Here is a 16,046-nt window from a genome sequence, read left to right as displayed (position 1 = left end):
TGTGTGTCTGTGTATCTATCTGTGTGTGTGTGTGTCTGTGTATCTATCTGTGTGTGTGTGTCTGTGTATCTATCTGTGTGTGTGTGTGTGTCTGTGTATCTATCTGTGTGTGTGTGTGTCTGTGTATCTATCTGTGTGTGTGTGTGTCTGTGTGAGATGGTGAGTGTGTGTGTGTGTGAGAGAGATGGTGTGTGTGTGTGTGTGTGTGAGAGATGGTGAGTGTGTGTGTGAGAGATGGTGAGTGTGTGTGTGTATGTGTGTTTGTGTGTGAGAGAGATGGTGAGTGTGTGAGAGAGAGATGGTGAGTGTGTGTGTGTGAGAGAGATGGTGTGTGTGTGTGTGTGTGAGAGATGGTGGTGTGTGTGTGTGTGTGTGAGAGAGATGGTGAGTGTGTGTGTGTGAGAGAGATGGTGTGTGTGTGTGTGAGAGAGGTGGTGATGTGTGTGTGTGAGAGATGGTGAGTGTGTGTGTGTGAGAGAGATGGTGAGTGTGTGTGTGTGAGAGATGGTGTGTGTGTGTGTTAGAGAAAGATGGTGTGTGTGTGAGAGAGATGGTGAATGTGTGTGTGTGTGAGAGATGGTGAGTGTGTGTGTGTGAGAGAGAGATGGTGTGTGTGTGTGTGTGTGTGTGAGATGGTGAGTGTGTGTGTGTGTGAGAGAGATGGTGTGTGTGGTGTGTGTGAGATGGTGAGTGTGTGTGTGAGAGATGGTGAGTGTGTGTGTGAGAGAGATGGTGTGTGTGTGTGTGTGTGTGTGTGTGTGAGAGAGATGGTGAGTGTGTGTGTGAGAGATGGTGAGTGTGTGTGTGTGAGAGAGATGGTGAGTGTGTGTGTGAGAGATGGTGAGTGTGTGTGTGGTGAGAGATGGTGAGTGTGTGTGTGTGTGAGAGAGATGGTGAGTGTGTGTGTGAGAGAGATGGTGTGTGTGTGTGTGTGTGTGAGAGAGAGATGGTGAGTGTGTGTGAGAGAGATGGTGAGTGTGTGTGTGTGAGAGAGATGGTGAGTGTGTGTGTGAGAGATGGTGAGTGTGTGTGTGTGAGAGAGATGGTGAGTGTGTGTGTGTGTGTGAGAGATGGTGAGTGTGTGTGAGAGAGATGGTGAGTGTGTGTGTGTGTATGTGTGTTTGTGTGTGAGAGAGATGGTGAGTGTGTGTGTGTGAGAGAGATGGTGAGTGTGTGTGTGTGAGAGAGAGATGGTGAGTGTGTGTGTGTGAGAGAGATGGTGTGTGTGTGTGTGAGAGATGGTGTGTGTGTATGTGTGTGAGAGAGATGGTGAGTGTGTGTGTGTGAGAGAGATGGTGTGTGTGTGTGTGAGAGAGATGGTGAATGTGTGTGTGTGTGAGAGATGGTGAGTGTGTGTGTATGAGAGATGGTGTGTGTGTGTGTGAGAGAAAGATGGTGTGTGTGTGAGAGAGATGGTGAATGTGTGTGTGTGAGAGAGATGGTGAGTGTGTGTGTGTGAGAGAGATGGTGTGAGTGTGTGTGTGAGAGAGATGGTGTGTGTGTGAGAGAGATGGTGAATGTGTGTGTGTGAGAGAGATGGTGAGTGTGTGTGTGTGAGAGAGATGGTGAGTGTGTGTGTGTGAGAGAGATGGTGAATGTGTGTGTGTGAGAGAAATGGTGAGTGTGTGTGTGAGAGATGGTGAGTGTGTGTGTGTGAGAGAGATGCTGAGTGTGTGTGTGTGTGAGAGAGATGGTGTGTGTGTGTGAGAGATGGTGAGTGTGTGTGTGTGAGAGAGATGGTGAGTGTGTGTGTGTGAGAGGAGATGGTGAGTGTGTGTGTGTGTGTGAGAGAGATGGTGTGTGTGTGTGTGTGTGTGAGAGAGATGGAGTGTGTGTGTGTGAGAGAGATGGTGTGTGTGTGTGAGTGTGTGAGAGAGATGGTGTGTGTGTTTGTGAGAGACGGTGAGTGTGTGTGTGTGAGAGAGATGGTGAGTGTGTGTGTGTGTGAGAGAGATGGTGAGTGTGTGTGTGAGAGAGCTGGTGAGTATGTGTGTGAGAGAGAGATGGTGAGTGTGTGTGTGTGAGAGATGGTGAGTGTGTGTGTGTGTGAGAGAGATGGTGTGTGTGTGTGTGAGAGATGGTGAGTGTGTGTGTGAGAGATGGTGAGTGTGTGTGTGAGAGAGAGATGGTGAGTGTGTGTGTGTGTGAGAGAGATGGTGAGTGAGTGTGTGAGAGAGAGATGGTGCGTGTGTGTGTGTGAGAGATGGTGAGTGTGTGTGAGAGAGATGGTGAGTGTGTGTGTGTGTGAGATGGTGAGTGTGTGTGTGTGTGAGAGAGATGGTGTGTGTGTGTGTGAGAGATGGTGAGTGTGTGTGTGAGAGATGGTGAGTGTGTGTGTGAGAGAGAGATGGTGAGTGTGTGTGTGTGAGAGAGATGGTGAGTGTGTGTGTGAGAGAGAGATGGTGAGTGTGTGTGTGTGAGAGAGATGGTGAGTGTGTGTGTGTGAGAGAGATGGATGAGAGTGTGTGTGTGAGAGATGGTGAGTGTGTTTCTGTGTGAGATGGTGAGTGTGTGTGTGTGTGAGAGATGGTGAGTGTGTGTGTGTGAGATGGTGAGTGTGTGTATGTGAGAGAGGGTGAGTGTGTGTGTGTGAGAGATGGTGAGTGTGTGTGTGAGAGATGGTGAGTGTGTGTGAGAGAGATGGTGAGTGTGTGTGTGTGTGTGTGTGAGAGATAGTGAGTGTGTGTGTGAGAGAGATGGTGTGTGTGTGTGTGAGAGATGGTGAGTGTGTGTGTGAGAGAGATGGTGAGTGTGTGTGTGTGTGTGTGTGAGAGATGGTGTGTGTGTGTGTGTGAGAGAGATGGTGAGTGTGTGTGTGTGAGAGAGATGGTGTGTGTGTGAGAGAGATGGTGAATGTGTGTGTGTGTGAGAGAGATGGTGAGTGTGTGTGTGTGAGAGAGATGGTGAGTGTGGTGTGTGAGAGAGATGGTGAATGTGTGTGTGTGAGAGAGATGGTGAGTGTGTGTGTGAGAGATGGTGAGTGTGTGTGTGTGAGAGAGATGCTGTGTGTGTGTGTGTGTGAGAGAGATGGTGTGTGTGTGTGAGAGATGGTGAGTGTGTGTGTGTGAGAGAGATGGTGAGTGTGTGTGTGTGAGAGAGAGATGGTGAGTGTGTGTGTGTGTGAGAGAGATGGTGTGTGTGTGTGTGTGTGAGAGAGATGGTGTGTGTGTGTGTGAGAGAGATGGTGTGTGTGTGTGTGTGTGAGAGAGATGGGTGTGTGTGTGAGAGACGGTGAGTGTGTGTGTGTGAGAGAGATGGTGAGTGTGTGTGTGTGTGAGAGAGATGGTGAGTGTGTGTGTGAGAGAGATGGTGAGTGTGTGTGTGAGAGAGAGATGGTGAGTGTGTGTGTGTGAGAGATGGTGAGTGTGTGTGTGTGTGAGAGAGATGGTGCTGTGTGTGTGTGAGAGATGGTGAGTGTGTGTGTGAGAGATGGTGAGTGTGTGTGTGAGAGAGAGATGGTGAGTGTGTGTGTGTGTGAGAGAGATGGTGAGTGTGTGTGTGAGAGAGAGATGGTGCGTGTGTGTGTGTGAGAGATGGTGAGTGTGTTGTGAGAGAGATGGTGAGTGTGTTTGTGTGTGTGTGTGAGATGGTGAGTGTGTGTGTGTGTGAGAGAGATGGTGTGTGTGTGTGTGAGAGATGGTGAGTGTGTGTGTGAGAGATGGTGAGTGTGTGTGTGAGAGAGAGATGGTGAGTGTGTGTGTGTGAGAGAGATGGTGAGTGTGTGTGTGAGAGAGAATGGTGAGTGTGTGTGTGTGTGTGAGAGATGGTGAGTGTGTGTGTGTGTGTGTGAGATGGTGAGTGTGTGTGTGTGAGAGATGGTGAGTGTGTTTCTGTGTGTGAGATGGTGAGTGTGTGTGTGTGTGAGAGATGGTGAGTGTGTGTGTGTGAGATGGTGAGTGTGTGTATGTGAGAGAGGGTGAGTGTGTGTGAGAGAGATGGTGAGTGTGTGTGTGAGAGATGGTGAGTGTGTGTGTGAGAGAGATGGTGAGTGTGTGTGTGTGTGTGTGTGAGATGGTGTGTGTGTGTGAGAGATGTTGAGTGTGTGTGTGTGTGTGTGTGTGAGATGTTGAGTGTGTGTGTGTGTGTGTGTGAGAGATGGTGTGTGTGTGTGAGAGATGTTGAGTGTGTGTGTGTGTGTGTGAGAGATGGTGTGTGTGTGTGTGTGTGAGATGGTGAGTGTGTGTGCGTGAGAGATGGTGAGTGTGTGTGTGTGTGAGAGAGATGGTGTGTGTGTGTGTGTGTGTGAGAGAGATGGTGTGTGTGTGTGTGTGAGATGGTGAGTGTGTGTGTGAGAGATGGTGAGTGTGTGTGAGAGATGGTGAGTGTGTGTGTTTGTGTGTGTGAGATGGTGAGTGTGAGTGTGTATGTGAGAGATGGTGAGTGTGTGTGTGTGTGTGAGATGGATGATGGTGAGTGTGTGTGTGTGAGAGAGATGGTGAGTGTGTGTGTGAGAGAGATAGTGAGTGTGTGTGTGTGTGTGAGAGATGGTGAGTGTGTGTGTGTGAGAGATAGTGAGTGTGTGTGTGTGTGTGTGAGAGATGGTGAGTGTGTGTGTGAGAGATAGTGAGTGTGTGTGTGTGTGTGTGTGTGTGTGAGATGGTGAGTGTGTGTGTGTGTGAGAGATAGTGAGTGTGTGTGTGTGAGAGATAGTGAGTGTGTGTGTGTGTGTGTGAGAGATGGTGAGTGTGTGTGTGTGAGAGATAGTGAGTGTGTGTGTGTGTGTGTGTGAGAGATGGTGAGTGTGTGTGTGTGAGAGATAGTGAGTGTGTGTGTGTGAGAGATAGTGAGTGTGTGTGTGTGTGTGTGAGAGATAGTGAGTGTGAGTGTGTGTGTGTGAGAGAGAGGGTATGTCCTGAATTTTACCTTTGGTGGACGCATGCAATTGGTGGGCCCAGGAAACAGGCCCCTGACCGTGATTGGCCCACGACTGTGGTTTCAAGCTGGCTGGCCAATTAAGGCCCTCCCAATGTTAAACGCATCTTCCCAATGGCCAGGAAGTGCCGGGCGAGGGCGTCCAGGCATTGGGTCCAATGGTGACCCAGCGGGCGGTTTAAAAGTGGCACAGGCAGCCGCTTGAAGGCAGCAAGGGAAGAACCATATATTCTACGTTCTGGAGAGTGAAGCCTCAACAGCAACTGGAGACACCGGGATGGGCAGGTCGGGTGGGCACTCGGACCCCCGAGTGCCTCGCAGTGCTCTTGGAGGAGGTGGCTGACAGGAGGGACACCCTCACCCCCAGAGTTGGCAGGAGGAGGCCATGGCACCAGACCAAAAAAGCCTGGGGGGAGTGGTAGCCGAGGTCAGCAGCTAAGGTGTTGTGTGGCACATGTAGGTGCAGAGTCGCAACAAGTTCAATGCCCTGCTGCGCTCCTGAAGGGTGAGTACTGTGTTGGCATGGATCAGTGTGGTGAAGTGGCCACCCCACCCCGTGGAGCTCAGGGGTGCTAGAGTCTGAGTGCCAACTGTCAATGACGCCAGAGTTGGCCAAGGGGGTGAGCCCTAGCTGCTTGGACTGAGTGCCTTGCAGCTCGAGGTTGGCCAGGCTGCAATGGTGCTGCAGGTATAGAGTGGACTGATCAATGCTCCTCTGCCCTTTCAGGAGGAGACGAGCCATAACAACATTGAGAGGCCAGGGACACGTGGAGCCTCCCAAACCTCCAAATCCTGACCAGGTTTGAGCAGGACACCTTGGAGCTGGAGAGGCTGGGGTGTCAGACGAAGGTCAGAGTGCAGGGCACAGAGATGAGAGCTTCGGATGGAGCAAACATTCTTGTGTAGTCTCTTCATTGATGGGGGCCTCAAAACTGGAGTCCCCATTGATCATTGAAAGACGATGGCACCATGGTGCAGATCTCCATTATCTCACCAGGGTGCCTGGCATGCACAGTGACAGTGTGATGACTTAAACGAATGACATGTCCTTATTCCCCCTTAGATTCACCAGCTGGCCCCCTTTCACAGGACCCTGAAGAGCCACCCCTGATGCCAGAGGAGCACCGAGCTTCAGCTACACCTGCCTCACACCCGCTCTCTGAACCAGGCACCAGCGCAGACACCAGCACCTCGGTGGGCATTAGATCTTCAGCTAGAATGTCGGTGCACAGTGTTGAGGGCATCACACTCGCTTGAGGAGCAGGCGGAGGCAGAGCGTGCCCAGGGCGCCAGCAGTTGGAGGATTGCTGGAGATCAGGACGTTGCTGAGTCAAAGGCAGATGATGGGCCTCTGGAGTCGTCCATTAGGCAGCAGCTGCTGGATGTCCAGCGAGATGTGCGGGAGGGTTTGGCGGAGATCCATGAGGGTATGTGTGCCAAGGTCTCTGTTGTGGAGGAGTCCATGCAGAGCGTGAGCACTGTGCTGACCCTCATGGCCGAGTGCACTGCTTCCTCCATTGAGAGAGTGGCGACTCTCCTGGAGAGGCAGCTCCGGGGGCAGAATCAGGGGTACATGGGGTTGTATTCAGACCTGCAAACGCTCACACATGCATTAACTTCAGGTGGTCAGTGCCAGTGTGGGAGATGGATGAGGCACCCAGCATCCCAGCTAGGTGCCCGTCCATCAATGGCAAGCAGGGAGGTCCAGAGCGACCTCACGTTGGCGCACGAGCTGCCTGTTGTCACTGTTGGCTCCTCTCAGGGCACTCTGGATGAGGGCAGCATCTCCTCCGCCTCTCTGCCAGTGACTGTGGCATCTGCTGAGGCTGCGGCACCTGGGGAGATGCCAGCCGTGGCACTGGCAGGGCCAGCACAGGCTCCACTGGCCAGAGGACAACCACCAAGGTCATCGAGGCCAATAAGACAGCGGACAGCAGGCTGTCTCCAACGGCGCTGAGAGAGAGGGGGGCACCAAGACGCAGCACCCACAAAGGTAACTTTAAGGCACCATAAGCACAAGAGGGACTGGTCATGAGTTGATCTTCTGATCTGCAGTGTTTTATTTAGATGTTTACTGGTGTGGAAATCAACACTAGAGATGGGAATGTTAATTTATTTTGAGTGTGAAAATTACATAAATTTTGTTTTTGTCACAATGGCCTCAGTATACTTCACTTTTCTCTGGTGCAGGGTACGCCAGTATGTAATGCTGGACATCAGTAGCTATAAACTTTCTTGCACAGGCGCTGAGTAGACTTTGGGTCCTTTCAGACACCCGGGATGGACGCGGCAGCCCTGCCACGAGGTGGATGATCTTTGGCAGCCCAGCTGAAGGAGCGTTGGATCAAGGTGTCCCTGGTGTCCCTGAAGGATACAGAGGTCTGCCTCCACACCCTCAGCGTTCTCCTCACCGTGCTCCTCTACTGACTCACTGGATTCATCCTCTGTGGCCTGTGGAGCTGCCTCAACATCCTCTTCCTCCAATGGGTCCCCCCTTGACAGTACCAGATTGTAGAGAGGGCAGCATGGAACCACGATCAATGACACCCACTCTGGGGGGTATTGCAGTGCTCCCCCTGAATGGTCCAGGCATAGGAAGCGCATCTTCAGAAAACCTATGGTCCTCTCTACCAGCGCCCCTATGGAGGCATGACTCCTATTATAACGCTGCTCTGCCTCTGTTCTTGGATGGAGAAGAGGCGTCAGAAGCCGCCTCTTCAATGAATAGCCCTTGTCACCCAGCAGCCATCCATCCAGTCAGGCTGGAGCACTGAAGAGCCCCGGCACCTGGGAGTGTCTGAGGATGTAGACATCAAGGGAGCTGCCTGGGTACCTTGCACAGACTTGCACAATCTGCATCCTGTGATCACACACTATCTGCACGTTCATGGAGTGGAATCTCTTCCTGTTGATGAAGGCTGACCCTTGATGGCCACGTGTGTGCAGTCGACTGGACCCTGGATGCAGGGGAACCCAGCAATCGCTGCAAACCCTCTGGCTCGCTCAGCCTGGCTGGACTTGCCCATACGGAAATGAATAAATGTCATTACCCATCTGAACAGAGCATCAGTCACCAGCTTGACACAACTGTGGACAGCTGATTGGGACACTCCACACAGATCCCCTACTGACCCCTGGGAAGAGCTGGAGGCATGGTAGTTGAGGGCCACTGTGACCTTCAGAGCCACTGGCATGGGGTGTCCACACAGTCACAGCTGATCTCAGGCCCAATCATCTGACAAATGGAGGCCACGGTCTCCCTTGAGAGGCGGAGCCTCCTTCGGCCGTGCACCTCGGACATGTTGAGGTAGCTACATCACCGCCTGTAAACCCTGGCAGCAGGATAGTGGCGTCTTCTGCGGCCCCTTCCGCCTTGGACTTCCTGCTGGCCCTGAGCCCCTTATACCTGCGCCTCTCCTCCCACAGGTCCCTCCCCTGGGAGCTACATTGGGACACCTGGCCTCATCTCCCTTCTGCCCCTCTCTTCCGCCTCAGAGGAGGTACCTCCAGCGGAGACCACAATCCCCATTCCCAGGGTAAGGGAAGGCTGTCTGATACCTGGAAGGGTCCACACGGTCTGAATCTTCCGGGGACTTGGAGACACCAGTGAGTCCTGAAATGAAGCCTGGAAATGCTAAGAATGAAGCTCAGAATTGAGGTGAGGCTGTCAAGTTCAAATAAGCAACCAGCAGCAAACTATCTCCTAAACTCCTCACTACACACACAGGCAATGCTGCTGACCCTTTTTATCCCGCCCTTGGATGAGGCTTTGCAAAATGTGGGCTGCCCACCTGTCAGTTTTGCCCATGCGATGCACACAAAATCGCAGGGGCAACGTAAAATCTGGATCAATTGGGTCTTTAATGGTCTTAAGTGGCCTTTTAATTGATGGTGGGCGCTGCTCCGACACCCGTGTGCGCGCCCGCCAACCTGAAGATTGGGCGCATACGGGGTGACGTTGGGACACTCACCCAACATCTTCTCGCGCAATTTTACGCCTGATCAGATCCGGCGCATGCCCACCCATCAGGGGTAAAATTCTGTCCTATGCGTGTGAGAGGGAGTGTGTCGTGTGTGAGAGAGTGTGAGTGTCTGTGTGTGAGAGAAAGTGTGTGAGAGAGAGAAAGTACTTGTGTGTGAGAGTGTCTGTGAAAGAGTGTTTATGTTTGTGAGAGAGAGTGTGTGTGTGAGTGTGTGTGTCTGTGTGTGTGTGAGGGAGAGAATGAGTGGGTGTGTGGGTCTGGTGAAAGAGAGAGAGAGACTATGTTTATATGTGTGTAAGAGATGGTGAATGTGTGTGTGAGAGAACCAGAGTGTCTGTGTGTGAGAGAGAGAGAGAGCATGTGTGGGAAAGAGTGGGTGTGTGTGAAAGAGACTGAGAGTGAGGGTGGCTGTGTGAAAGAAAGTGAGTGTGTATGTGTATGAGAGACAGAGAGAGAGTGAGCATGCGTGAAAGAGAGTGAGTGTGTGTGAGAGAGAGTGTGTGTGTGTGAGAGAATGAGTGTGTGAGAGAGAGAGAGACAGTGAGTGAGTGTGTGAGAGAGAGTGTGTGAGAGAGAGAGTTAATGTTTGAGAGGGAGAGAAACAATGAGTGAGTGTGTGAGAGAGAGTGCGTGTGAGAGAGTGTGTGAGAGAGAGTGAGTGTTTGAGAGGGAGAGAAACAATGAGTGAGTGTGTGCGAGGAGGACATGCTGTTGTTCAGTTTTTTTGCAATAGGCAGAGCACAGACCATACTTAACCAGCCCACACTTGCAAAACCCAAAACAAAATGTCTATTGTTAGTTGTGCTTCTGTGATTGGGCAGCACTTGTTGAACAGCCCTGAGTGCACTCATAGCTACACTTTCAACCAATTTAAGATAATTAGTCAAGCTGGTAACATGGCTCATTTACATTTGCTAGGAATGACATACATTCAAACACGGGGATGTGTTTTCTGCAAACAAAAGGAATATGTTCAAGCCTTGGATTTTTGAATTTCCCAGGAGTCTGGGGAGCCGACAGTTTCTCGTTGCTTTCTCCATGGCAATGTCTCAGCCAATCAGAGTTGACTTGCTAGCCAATCAGCACCATTTTTCCTATAGTACAGATTGTTGTGATTGTTTGAAATTTAGCATTCTTGTGTTTGTCCTGATGAGTTCAAGATGAAAAGCTTCAGCAACATGTCTCTCTTTTCAACAATATTCAAATTCTGTATGACCAAGTGACTATTAATTACAAAATCTCAGACTCTGAAAGGCTGATGTAAGTAAATGAGGCATCATTTATCTCAAATGCTCGCGTATTGGTGATGAAGGTCCTGAGGAATAGAATGTAGTCGGAAACTCAACAAATGCATCCACAGCCTGAATTATGATTTCAGGATGTGGTATTTTTCAGTGAGATCTGTTTTGCTGAAAACTGGCTGTGTTCAACTGAAAGCGGATCTCACAATCTTTTATCGGTATCGTAAAGGAAAACTTTCAGGCATTTTCATGATGCAGGTTGATGATTTCTTATTGGGTGATACTGGAGAATTTGAAAACTATGTTATTAATAAAATTAGAATAGAATTTAAAATTGGGAGTCAGGTTTGTGGGGCTTTTAAATGTATTTGTTGAGAGATTAAGCAGAATAGGTTCTGGAATAACTTTAATTCAACAATCTAATTAGAGGGTGTTAGTCCCGTCCTGGTTAATCAGGCTAGGTCATCACAGAAAGATGATGTTATAGGTAAAGAAGAGACAAGAGCAAATGCCAACGCTTGATTGGTCAGTTGCACTGACTAGGTCAAATGCTAACTTTGATGTTTTCAGATCAAGTACTAGGATGAAACATCCTAAGGTTCAAAATGTTTTAAGGGCAAATAAAATATTTTCAAAATTAAATCTGGAGAAATTAGCATTTCAGCTTTCATCCCCAGGTGACCTAAAGAGCATGAAACTAATCATTTCTAGCAATGCTTCATATGCTAAACTGCATGGTGGGCATTTGAGTAAAACTGGTTTCATAATATTTCTTATGGGTGAAAGTGGGAAATGTCATCCTTTAGCTTGGGAAGTTAAGCAAATTAAAGGCTGTTAAAAGTACTTTGGCTGCTGAAACACAGGCTTTGTGGAAACAGTGGATATGGGAGTCTATTTATTAAATATTTTAAGTGAGATTCTGTGCAATGGGCTTTCTGGAGATAGTATATCCATTAAATGGTATGTAGATAATTGCTCATTGTGGCATAATGCACACTCTATGAAAAGTGTAAGTGAGAAAAGGTTGCAGATTGACCTTGCTGACTTGGAACAAATGCTGGAGAGGAAGGAAATCTCAAAAAGTAAATGGTTGGAAACAAGTCATCAGCTGTCTGATTGTTTTACAAAACAAAATGCATCAAAGGAATCATTACTGGAGGAGAGGTGTCTTGCAATATAAAGCTTTGCACACTATATAGAGGTTTCAGATTAAATTTATTTGAAATTTTATTTGTGCACAATAACTCTAATTTTTATTTCATCATATATTAATTGTGTTTAATTGCATGCAGGTAAAGGGTATTAACTGGGATTCACTTGTGCCCTTATAAATAGAGACAGATTGAAACTATAATTGTTGGGTTAGGAGGCGCATGACTGTAATGTCTATCTCTGTAAATAAATATAAATGTGTATAAAGATTGGTTCCATCCTTCACCAACTGACTTTCTGAAATAGCACTCCTGGACCCAGGGTACTGAAGCCCAAAGGACACCTTCCAGTTGGAATCAGCCATTTCATCGCTCTTTAATCTGTTTACATGTCAAACTGCATCCAGACTCAGAGGATAGGATATTTATTGAGTCTGCAGCACTAAGTGTATAAATAGCAGTGTGCAGACCATGTCACAGTTCTCTGACAGACACAGCCCAGTTTTACATCCCCTGCGGAACTAGACTAGATTACAAGAGAAATTATTCAATGAAACATTCTCCAATGACACATAGGACAAAAGGACACAGAGACTGAGGGATAGCAAAAGATGCCACCAAAACCAGCCCACTGTGATAGGTGATTCACCACAGAGTAACACAGTAATAGACCTGTACCCACCAGTACTGTACCCCAGTGTTGTACACTGACAGACTTGTATCCACACGTAGTGTACTTCAGCGTTATATAGTGACAGACTAGTACCCGCCTGTACTTTACCCCAGTGTTATACAGTGACAGACCAGTACCCGCCTGTACTTTACCCCAGTGTTATACAGTGACAGACCAGTAGCCGCCTGTACTTTACCCCAGTGTTATACAGTGACAGACCAGTACCCGCCTGTACTTTACCCCAGTGTTATACAGTGACAGACCAGTACCCGCCTGTACTTTACCCCAGTGTTATACAGTGACAGACCAGTAGCCGCCTGTACTTTACCCCAGTGTTATACAGTGACATACCAGTACCCGCCTGTACTTTACCCCAGTGTTATACAGTGACAGACTAGTACCCGCCTGTACTTTACCCCAGTGTTATACAGTGACAGACTAGTACCCGCCTGTACTTTACCCCAGTGTTATACAGTGACAGACCAGTAGCCGCCTGTACTTTACCCCAGTGTTATACAGTGACAGACCAGTACCCGCCTGTACTTTACCCCAGTGTTATACAGTGACAGACCAGTACCCGCCTGTACTTTACCCCAGTGTTATACAGTGACAGACCAGTACCCGCCTGTACTTTACCCCAGTGTTATACAGTGACAGACCAGTACCCGCCTGTACTTTACCCCAGTGTTATACAGTGACAGACCAGTAGCCGCCTGTACTTTACCCCAGTGTTATACAGTGACAGACCAGTACCCGCCTGTACTTTACCCCAGTGTTATACAGTGACAGACTAGTACCCGCCTGTACTTTACCCCAGTGTTATACAGTGACAGACCAGTACCCGCCTGTACTTTACCCCAGTGTTATACAGTGACAGACCTGCACTATCCGTGATACTTCATCTGGATTCTTTTGTTTTCTCTGTGGAATAACTATTTTCCAAAGATGGGCTAATGGATCATTTTGTGACTGTGTCCAATTATAACGAACAGGCATGGTTTATTTTGCTAGCAGTTTGCTGAGCAGCAGAAGTAATCTGCAATGAATTTAAGCCCTTTTGTAAAATAGTAAATAATTGAGTACGTCACATTTCGAGTGCTGGCTGAATCATTTCTCAATACTGATCGATAATTATTTTGAAACTGTTCAGCACTGAGTTTATGCAGACAGCTTTCAACCTGTGTCTGTTCCGCATTCAGCTCTCCCACACACTCTCTCTCTATACCAGCTCTTCACTCTCGCTCCTCTCTACCAGCTCTCCCACACACTCTCTCTCTATACCAGCTCTTCACTCTCACTCCTCTCTACCAGCTCTTCACTCTCACTCCTCTCTACCAGCTCTTCACTCTCGCTCCTCTCTACCAGCTCTCCCACACACTCTCTCGCTATACCAGCTCTTCACTCTCGCTCCTCTCTACCAGCTCTCCCACACTCTCTCTCTCTATACCAGCTCTTCACTCTCGCTCCTCTCTACCAGCTCTTCACTCTCGCTCCTCTCTACCAGCTCTCCCACACACTCTCTCTCTATACCAGCTCTTCACTCTCGCTCCTCTCTACCAGCTCTTCACTCTCGCTCCTCTCTACCAGCTCTTCACTCTCGCTCCTCTCTACCAGCTCTTCACTTTCGCTCCTCTCTACCAGCTCTTCACTCTCGCTCCTCTCTACCAGCTCTTCGCTCTCGATCCTCTCTACCAGCTCTTCGCTCTCGCTCCTCTCTACCAGCTCTTCACTCTCGCTCCTCTCTACCAGCTCTTCGCTCTCGCTCCTCTCTACCAGCTCTTCACTCTCGCTCCTCTCTACCAGCTCTTCACTCTCGCTCCTCTCTACCAGCTCTCCCACACACTCTCTCTCTCTACCAGCTCTTCACTCTCGCTCCTCTCTACCAGCTCTTCGCTCTCGCTCCTCTCTACCAGCTCTTCACTCTCGCTCCTCTCTACCAGCTCTTCACTCTCGCTCCTCTCTACCAGCTCTCCCACACACTCTCTCTCTATACCAGCTCTTCACTCTCGCTGCTCTCTACCAGCTCTTCACTCTCGCTCCTCTCTACCAACTCTTCATTCTCGCTCCCTCTCTACCAGCTCTTCACTCTCGCTCCTCTCTACCAGCTCTTCACTCTCGCTCCTCTCTACCAGCTCTTCACTCTCACTCCTCTCTACCAACTCTTCATTCTCGCTCCCTCTCTACCAGCTCTTCACTCTCGCTCCTCTCTACCAACTCTTCATTCTCCCTCCCTCTCTACCAGCTCTTCACTCTCGCTCCTCTCTACCAGCTCTCCCACACTCTCTCTCTCTATACCAGCTCTTCACTCTCGCTCCTCTCTACCAACTCTTCATTCTCACTCCCTCTCTACCAGCTCTTCACTCTCGCTCCTCTCTACCAGCTCTTCACTCTCGCTGCTCTCTACCAGCTCTTCACTCTCGCTCCTCTCTACCAACTCTTCATTCTCCCTCCCTCTCTACCAGCTCTTCACTCTCGCTCCTCTCTACCAGCTCTCCCACACTCTCTCTCTCTATACCAGCTCTTCACTCTCGCTCCTCTCTACCAGTTCTCCCACACTCTCCCTCTTTATACCAGCTGTTCCATTTCCTCTCACTCGCTCTATACCAGCTCTCCCATTCTCTCTCTCTCTATATATAACAGCTCTTCCACTCTCTCCTACTCTCTCTCCCTTTCTCTACACTAACTCTCCACTCTCTCTCTCTTTCTTTCTCTCTCTACACCAGTTCTCCTCTCTCTCTGTCTGTCTCTATTCCAGCTCTCCCATTCTCTCTCTCTATATCAGCGCTCCCCTCTCTCTCTCTATACCAGCTCTCCCACTCTCCCTGTCTCTATCTCTCTAAGCCAGGTCTCCATACTCTTTCTTTATACCAGCTCTCCCACTCTCTCTTTTTCTCTATCAGCTCTCCCACATGCTCTCTCTCTCTATAACAGTTCTCCTACTCTCTTTATATGTTAGCTCTCCACTCTCTCTCTCTCTTTGTCTCTCTCCATACCAGCTCTTCCACTCTCTCTCTCTACACCAGCTCTCCTATTCTCTCTCTTTCTCTAACAGCTCTCCCAATCTCTCCTACTCTCTCTCCCTTTCCCTCTCTCTACACTAACTCTCCGCTCTCCTTCTTTCTCTCTTTATACAAACTCTCCACTCTCTCTCTCTATACCAGCTCTCTCACTCCCTCTCTACCAGCTCTTCACTCTCGCTCCCTCTCTACCAGCTCTCCTACACACTCTCTCTCTCTACCAGCTCTCTCTCTCTCTCTGTCTCTCTGTACCAGCTCTCCACTCTCTCTCTCCACCAGCTTCCCAACTCCCTCTTTCTCTCCATCAGCTCTCCCACACTCTCTCTCTCTATAACAGCCCTCCCACACTCTCTCTCTCTATAACAGCCCTCCCATTCTCTCTGTTTCTCTATACCAGCTCTCCTACTCTCTCTATACCAGCTCCACTCTCGCTCCCTCGCTACCAGATCTCCCACACTCTCTGTCTCTCTATACCAGCTCTCCTCTCCCTCTCTCTCTCTCTATACCAGTTCTGCACACTCTCTCTCTATAACAACTCTCCCACTCTCTTTCTCTTTATACCAGCTCCCCATTCTCTCTCTCTACCAGCTCTCCCATTTTCTCTCTATGTCAGCTCTCCCACTCTCTCTCTCTCTATACCAGCTCTCCCACTCTCTCTCTCCGCTCTCTCTCTTTCTCTATACCAGCTCTTCCGCTCTCTCTCTCTACACCAGCTCTCCTCTCCCCCTCTCTCTCAATACCAGCTCTCCCATTCTCTACCTCTATGACAACTTTCCCACTCTCTCTCTCTCTCTCTCTATACCAGAGAGTATGTGTGTATGTTTAGATATCGGATAAGGGAAGAGCTGGTCCATGGTTTAATATCCTGCAGGGAGACAATGTCCACATTCACAGGGGAGGTTTGTGGAGCCTGTTCCTCTTGAGGACTCAGATTCTATATAAAGAGAGGGGCAAAAAATATTGGCCCAAAAATTGGAATGACTAAAAGCTAAAAGCGGGGAAACGTTTGCAGAGTGTTTTCCAAAAGCGGGTCTGAGAGTTTAATTACCTGATGACCATCGATGAATAAAGAGATCGGGGAGAAATAAAGAAAAGATAAATTCACCCAA

The sequence above is a fragment of the Cetorhinus maximus genome, chromosome 29 (assembly GCF_964194155.1).
Source record: "Cetorhinus maximus chromosome 29, sCetMax3.hap1.1, whole genome shotgun sequence".
Taxonomy (NCBI): domain Eukaryota; kingdom Metazoa; phylum Chordata; class Chondrichthyes; order Lamniformes; family Cetorhinidae; genus Cetorhinus; species Cetorhinus maximus.
The sequence above is the reverse complement of the archived record's forward strand: the minus strand, read 5'-3'. Positions refer to the sequence as shown.